Source organism: Bombina bombina, chromosome 1 (genome assembly GCF_027579735.1).
Source record: "Bombina bombina isolate aBomBom1 chromosome 1, aBomBom1.pri, whole genome shotgun sequence".
In the NCBI taxonomy this organism is placed as follows: domain Eukaryota; kingdom Metazoa; phylum Chordata; class Amphibia; order Anura; family Bombinatoridae; genus Bombina; species Bombina bombina.
The window spans coordinates 108889606-108897440 of record NC_069499.1 but is presented as its reverse complement, the minus strand read 5'-3'; positions in this window follow the sequence as shown (position 1 = coordinate 108897440).

The following is a 7835-nucleotide window of genomic DNA, read 5'->3' as shown; positions in this document are numbered from 1 at the left end:
TCTTCAATGACGCGAGATGTGTCATTTCCGGATGTTGTTAGCGCCAATGAATTTTCAGTTACTTGTGCGTCAAACTTGGCGCCAATTAATTTCATTATTTAGAAACCCCATTCCTATATGCCCTCTTGCCTTTTTTCTATGTCAGAGGGCTATGCTGTTTGCATTTTTTTTCCCATTCCTGAAACTGCCATATAAGGAAATTGATCATTTTGCTTTATATGTTTGTTTTTCTCTTACATTTGCAAGATGCCTCAATCTGATCCTGTCTCAGAAACCACTATTGGAACCCTGCTGCTTGATAACAGTTCTACCAAAGCTAAGGTGCATTTGTTGTAAATTTGTGGAGATTATATCCTCCAGCTGTGTTATGTAATAGTTGTTATGATAAGCTTTTACATGCAGGAGAATGTGTCCATCAGTAATAGTACTATGCCTGTTGTTCCTTCAACATCTAATGTACATGATGATACCTGTGAATATAAAGAATTTTATTGCTGATGCAATTCAGAGGCTTTGTCTGCCATTCCGCCTTCTAATAAACATAAAAGATCTTTTAAAACTTAAAAATAAAGTTGAGTGAAATTTCTAATGCCCACAACATACTGAATTATCCTCCTTTGAATGAAGATCTATTGATTCAGAAAGATCCTTCCTCAGATATTGACACTGACAAATCTACTTATTTATTTAAAATGAAGTATTTCGTTCCTTGTTAAAAGAGGTGTTGATGTACATTGGAATTGAGGAAACTAGTCCTCTTGATATTAAAACTAGTAGACATTTAAATTCAGTTTATAAACCTCTTGTGGTTACTCCCTGAAGTTTTTCCAGTTCCTGATGCTATTTCTGATATGATTTCTAAGGAATGAAATAGGCTTGGTACTTCTTTTATCCTTCTTCAAGGTTTAAAAAATTGTATCCCTTGCCAGCAGTTAGATTGGAGTTTTGGGAAAAGATCCCCAAAGTTGATGGGGCTATTTCTACTCTTGCTAACGTACTACCTATGTCCTATGGAAGATAGTACTCTTTTAAAGGGACCCTTTACATAGGAAGACTTGAATCTTATCTAAGGAAAGCTGATTTATATTCTGACTATCTTCTCAGGCCCGCCATTTCCATGGCTGATGTTGCAGCTGCATCATACTTTTTGTTTGGAAAGTCTAGCGCAACAGGAAGTGGATCTGATTTGTCTAGCATTGTTCGTTTGCTTCAACATGCTAATCATTTTATCTGTGATGCCATTTTTATATCAGAAAAATTGATGGTTAAATCTATTTCTTTAGCTATTTTAGCTAGAAGAGCTTTGTGGCTCAAATATTGGAATGCTGGACATGGTATCTAGTCTAGATGTACTATCTCTTTCTTTCCAAGGTAATAAGTTTATTTGGTTCTCAGTTGGATTCGATTATTTCAACTGTCACTGGGGGGAAGGGAGTTTTTTTGCCTCAGGATAAAAGACCTAAGCTTCTAACTGTTTGCGTTCCTTTCCACAAAATAAGGAACAGGAAATGTAATCCTTCCCCCAAAGAATCTGGTTCCAATTGGAAACCTTCTTCAAGTTGGAATAAATCCAGACCGTTAAGAAACCAAAGCCAGCCCCCAGGTCTGCATTAAGGTGCGGCCCCTCATTCCAGCTCAGCTGGTAGGGGGAAGATTAAGATTCTTTCCAAAACTTTTGGGCAGATTCTGACCAAAATCAATGGAAGGGTACCGAATAGGATTCAGAGTAAAGACCTCCTGTGAGAAGATTTTTTCTCTCACACATCCCAGCAAAACCTGTAAAGGCTCAGCTTTTCTGAAGTGTGTTTCAGACCTGGAGCTTTCAGGGGTAATCATACCAGTTCCAGTTCCATTTCCGGAACAGGGTCTGGGGTTTTATTCAAATCATTCATTGTCCCAAAGAAAGAGAAAATTTATTCAGGCCAGTTTTGGATCTGAAAATTTTGAATCATTATGTAAGGAGTGCTAACTTTCAAATGGTGACTATAAGGGACTATTCTTCCTTTTGTTCAGCAAGAGCATTATATGTCCACAATAGACTTACAGGTTGCTCTATCTTCATATTCCGATTCATCCAGATCATTATTAGTATCTGAGATTCTCTTTTCTAGACAAGCATTACCAAGTTGTTTCTCTTCCATTTGGCCTAGCGACAGCTCCAAGAATCTGTTTCAAAGGTTCTCGGTGCCCTACTCTTGTTAATCAGAGAACGGGGGATGTGGTGTTTCCTTATTTGGTATAATATCTTTTTTTTTTTTTTAAGTTTATTTATTGATTGAAATGAGAACAGGTTTCACAAGTATGTCTATCAAGTAATACATTGAAAGGCGTACATACTTCATGATTAGTATTATATACAGCTGCTTATAACAAAAAGACAGTACAAAATGCTTTTACCGAGTTCAACAACCTTATCCAATAATACTTCTTGGAATAGAATTTGTAAATAAAATTAAAGAAGCCTATGCCTCATAACATTTTCTCCTTTTGAACATACAATAACCCAGAACAAGGTATAATATACAGAAAAGAGAAAACAAAACTGGGAGAAAGAAAAAAAAAAAGGAAAAAAAAAAAGCAAGGAGAAGGGAGAGAGAGAAAGAAGGAGAGAGAGAGAGAGAAAAAAAAAAAAAAAAAAAGGGGGGAGGAAATTAAATTAAATTTCCCCTCCCCCCCCTCCCCGAGAGGCCGGAACCATCAAAAGATTAAGTAATTACACCACTACTGATTTCCCCTCCAATACAGCATTCTGAATCCATTCAGAGTGCTTGAAGGGAGCAATGAGACTTCTTTGAACTTGCAGTGTATTGGAGAGAATATATTCTCCCCATTTCCTGAAAAAGTTGGGCTAATTTCTTTTTCGGAAGATATCTGCGGTCTCATATTGTTCATATATTAATTTGGAGTCTAACATGTTCAGAAGGGAGGTGAGCATAGGGCTTCTATTAGATTTCCAGGAGGAAAAAATAATGTTTCTAGCAGATAAGATTACAAAATGGACAAATTTTATGTTTCCCACCCTTTCATCGTATTGCCTTAGAAAGATAATTTCCTCCATCTTCAGAGAGATTTTAAGCGTTAGAATTTTGAGAGCCAGAATGAGACTTTTGCCCAAAACTGTTTGACTTTGGGACATGCCCAGATACAGTGATCAAGTTGGCATTTAGGATAGTGACAACGTGTACATTCATATCTTTGCGAATTATTCCACTTCCCTAGGCTTCTCTGGGGTGATATAAGGTCCTATTAATTAATCTAAGGTGAGATTCGCCGCCAAGATAACAGAGGAGTCGCTGACCAAGCCCTATCAATACTTTCTTGAATTGTCTTAAGCTTCCAATTGCGGGATGTCTAATTGACCATCTTTTCACGGAGCCGTTCCATGCCATATACACCTCTTTAAGCAATAATAAAACTATACCAGTGTGATATGGAAGCTTTGCCAAGCTGACGGCGTGACAGAGCTTTAGTTAAAATTTCCCAGTTTGTGTAAAAGTCTGCAAGTGCTGTGTTGTTGAGAAAATGCCTAATTTGGAAAATAACCAAACATATCACGGTTAGGGAGATTATATTTTTCTTTTAGGGAGCCAAATGAATGAATAACTTGTCTATCTTCATCAATACATTGTGCAAAATAGGCTAGGCCCCCTACCTTCCACCTCTTGAGAATTTTCGTATCAGAGCCTTCGGGAAAAAGTGGGTTATTCTGTATTGGTAAAATTCTAGAACACTGGAAATTGACACCCACCGCCATGCATAGTTTTTGCCAGGCTATGATAGGGTTTCTAAGAGTGTACATCTCTTTAAGTAAAGGAGGCCATCTTTTTGCCTCATATGTATTAGGGGCTTTTAAGCTATGAGGTTTAAGAAGGCCAATTTCAACATCCTGAGGCGCTAGCTGACCCATTCTAATAGCCACTCAGGTACTATCTCAATCAAACAAGCCAAATTATAATTATAGATTGAGGGGAGGGCAAAGCCTGCGTTTTCCTTTGGTTGAGATAGTCTTTTTAACGACATTTTATGCTTATATTTGGATAATATCTTAGTACTAGCTCAGTCTTTATATTCTGCAGAATCTCACATGAATCATCTAGTGTTGTTTCTTCAAAGACATGGTTGGAGGATCAATTTACCAAAAAGTTCCTTGATTCCTCAGACAAGGGTCACCTTTTTAGGTTTCCAGATAGATTAAGTGTCCATGACTCTGTCTCTAACAGACAGGAGACAAATAATATTGGTTTCAGCTTGTCGAAACCTTCAGTCTCAATCATTCTCTTCAGTAGCTATGTGCATGGAAGTTTTAGGTCTCATGACTGCAGCATCGGACGCAATCCCCTTTTCTTTCATGTAATTAGCAAGAGTCCATGAGCTAGTGACGTATGGGATATACATTCCTACCAGGAGGGGCAAAGTTTCCCAAACCTCAAAATGCCTATAAATACACCCCTCACCACACCCACAATTCAGTTTACAAAGCTTTGCCTCCGATGGAGGTGGTGAAGTAAGTTTGTGCTAGATCTACGTTGATATGCGCTCCGCAGCAAGTTGGGAGCCCGGGTTTTCCTCTCAGCGTGCAGTGAATGTCAGAGGGATGTGAGGAGAGTATTGCCTATTTGAATGCAGTGATCTCCTTCTAAGGGGGTCTATTTCATAGGTTCTCTGTTATCGGTCGTAGAGATTCATTCCTCTTACCTCCCTTTTCAGATCGACGATATACTCTTATATATCCATTACCTCTGCTGATTCTCGTTTCAGTACTGGTTTGGCTATCTGCTATATGTAGATGAGTGTCCTGGGGGTAAGTAAGTCTTATTTTCTGTGACACTCCTAGCTATGTTGGGCACTTTGTTATAAAGTTCTAAATATATGTATTCAAACATTTATTTGCCTTGACATCAGAATGTTCAACTTTCCTTATTTTCAGACAGTTCAGTTTCTTATTTGGGAGTAATGCATTTTAATTTAACATTTTTCTTACCTTAAAATTTGACTTTTTCCCTGTGGGCTGTTAGGCTCGCGGGGGCTGAAAATGCTTCATTTTATTGCGTCATTCTGTGGCGCGGGACTTTTTTGGCGGCAAAATTCTATTTCCGTTTCCGGCGTCATACGTGTCGCCGGAGAGTTGCGTCTTTTTTGACGTTATTTTTGCGCCAAAAAATGTCGGCCGTTCCGGATTGTGGCGTCATTTTTTGGCGCCAAAAAGCATTTAGGCGGCCAAATAATGTGGGCGTCTTATTTGGCGCGAAAAAATTATGGGCGTCACTTTTTGTCTCCACATTATTTAAGTCTCATTTTTTATTGCTTCTGGTTGCTAGAAGCTTGTTCTTTGGCATTTTTTCCCATTCCTGAAACTGTCATTTAAGGAATTTGATCAATTTTGCTTTATATATATGTTGTTTTTTCTCTTACATATTGCAAGATGTCTCACGTTGCATCTGAGTCAGAAGATACTACAGGAAAATCGCTGTCAAGTGCTGAATCTACCAAAGCTAAGTGTATCTGCTGTAAACTTTTGGTAGCTATTCCTCCAGCTGTTGTTTGTATTGATTGTCATGACAAACCTTTAGTAAAGTACCATTGCCTGTTGCAGTTCCTTCAACATCTAAGGTGCAGAATGTTCCTGATAATATAAGAGATTTTGTTTCTGAATCCATAAAGAAGGCTATGTCTGTTATTTCTCTTTCTAGTAAACGTAAAAAATCTTTTAAAACTTCTCTCCCTACAGATGAATTTTTAAATGAACATCATCATTCTGATTCTGATGATTCCTCTGGTTCAGAGGATTCTGTCTCAGAGGTTGATGCTGATAATCCTTCATATTTATTTAAAATGGAATTTATTCGTTCTTTACTTAAAGAAGTACTAATTGCTTTAGAAATAGAGGATTCTGGTCCTCTTGATACTAATTCTAAACGTTTAGATAAGGTATTTAAAGCTCCTGTGGTTATTCCAGAAGTTTTTCCTGTTCCTTATGCTATTTCTGCAGTAATTTCCAAGAATGGGATAATTTGGGTAATTCATTTACTCCTTCTAAACGTTTTAAGCAATTATTTCTTTCATGTAATTAACAAGAGTCCATGAGCTAGTGACGTATGGGATATACATCCTACCAGGAGGGGCAAAGTTTCCCAAACCTTAAAATGCCTATAAATACACACCCCTCACCACACCCACAAATCAGTTTTTACAAACTTTGCCTCCATGGGAGGTGGTGAAGTAAGTTTGTGCTAGATTCTACGTTGATATGCGCTCCGCAGCAAGTTGGAGCCCGGTTTTCCTCTCAGCGGTGCAGTGAATGTCAGAGGGATGTGAGGAGAGTATTGCCTATTGAATGCAGTGATCTCCTTCTACGGGGTCTATTTCAATAAGGTTCTCTGTTATCGGTCGTAGAGATTCATCTCTTACCTCCCTTTTCAGATCGACGATATACTCTTATATTTACCATTTCCTCTACTGATTCTCGTTTCAGTACTGGTTTGGCTTTCTACAAACATGTAGATGAGTGTCCTGGGGTAAGTAAGTCTTATTTTCTGTGACACTCTAAGCTATGGTTGGGCACTTTATTTATAAAGTTCTAAATATATGTATTCAAACATTTATTTGCCTTGACTCAGAATGTTCAACTTTCCTTATTTCCAGACAGTCAGTTTCATATTTGGGATTATGCTTTAATTATCATATTTTTCTTACCTCAAAAATTTGACTTTTTTCCCTGTGGGCTGTTAGGCCTCGCGGGGCTGATAAATGCTTCATTTTATTGCGTCATTCTTGGCGCGGACTTTTTTGGCGCAAAAATTCATTTCCGTTTCCGGCGTCATACGTGTCGCCGGAAGTTGCGTCATTTTTTGACGTTATTTTGCGCCAAAAATGTCGGCGTTCCGGATGTGGCGTCATTTTTGGCGCCAAAAGCATTTAGGCGCCAAATAATGTGGGCGTCTTATTTGGCGCCAAAAAATATGGGCGTCGCTTTTGTCTCCACATTATTTCAGTCCTCATTTTTCATTTGCTTCTGGTTGCTAGAAGCTTGATGTTTGGCATTTTTTTCCCATTCCTGAAACTGTCTTATAAGGAATTTGATCTATTTTGCTTTATATGTTGTTTTTTCTCTTACATATTGCAAGATGTCTCACGTTGCATCTGAGGCCAGAAGATACTACAGGAAAAACCTCTGCCTGCTGGATCTACCAAAGCTAAGTGTATCTGCTGTAAACTTTTGGTAGCTATTCCTCCAGCTGTTGTTTGTATTAAATGTCATGACAAACTTGTTAATGCAGATAATATTTCCTTTAGTGATGTACCATTGCCTGTTGCAGTTCCCTCAACATCTAAGGTGCAGAATGTTCCTGATAACATAAGAGATTTTGTTTCTGAATCCATAAAGAAGGCTTTGTCTGTTATTTCTCCTTCTAGTAAACGTAAAAAGTCTTTTAAATCTTCTCTCTCTACAGATGAATTTTTAAATGAACACCATCATTCTGATTCTTTGGACTCTTCTGGTTCAGAGGATTCTGTCTCAGAGATTGATGCTGATAAATCTTCATATTTATTTAAGATGGAATTTATTCGCTCTTTACTTAAAGAAGTACTAATTGCTTTAGAAATAGAGGATTCTAGTCCTCTTGATACTAATTCTATACGTTTGGATAAGGTTTTTAAAGCTCCTGCGGTTATTCCAGAAGTCTTTCCTGTTCCTAATGCTATTTCTGCAGTAATTGCTAAGGAATGGGATAGATTGGGTAATTCATTTACTCCTTCTAAACGTTTTAAGCAATTATATCCTGTTCCGCCTGACAGATTAGAATTTTGGGACAAAATCCCTAAAGTTGATGGGG